Below are 641 nucleotides of genomic sequence, written 5' to 3' on the forward strand. Positions count from 1 at the left end.
AGCAGAGCAGTGGGGGTTCCATTGCCATTAACTCACTCCATCAGGGTCCATATTCCTGTGTTGTCCAGCTCGTTCCCACCCTTGTGTCTCATTCCTATCTCCACATCTCTTTTCCCCTCCTATTCCCCTCTCTAGAGAAGTGAAAAACATCAACAAAAATAACTTGATTGTCTAATAAGACTGAGACCGGAACAGAATGAAGATTAACACCTTTTCCTGAACAAACTGAGATGGAGTTCATCTTAGCTCCTTCCACATCTCACGTGCCATAATGCCTGCTTAGAAGAACTGAGGGACCCTCTTTTTTGTTGTTGTTGTCTTTGTTTTTTAAATCACTGTTCTCACTTCTGCTGTATCTTCCCCACAGGTAGAAAAAGCCCCTTTGGGACCCTTGAGTGGAGGGAAAAGCTTTGGTAGGCAGGATGCTCTTGCTCTGAAAGGGAAGCTGTGGCTCTCCTGTAAGTCCAGACATGTTGATGCAGCAGGAGGGAGTCTTCTCACAGTCACGGGGTCCTTGTGCCAAGCGGCTACATGAAGATCTTGGGCATAGAGAGATTATAGAGAGATGGGGACGCAGCTGAGGAAGAAGGAGGCCTGTGTTGAGCAAGATAAGAGCTGTAGCACTGAGGCTGCAGCACGAG

The sequence above is a fragment of the Numenius arquata genome, chromosome 2 (genome assembly GCF_964106895.1).
Source record: "Numenius arquata chromosome 2, bNumArq3.hap1.1, whole genome shotgun sequence".
Classification (NCBI taxonomy): Eukaryota; Metazoa; Chordata; class Aves; order Charadriiformes; family Scolopacidae; genus Numenius; species Numenius arquata.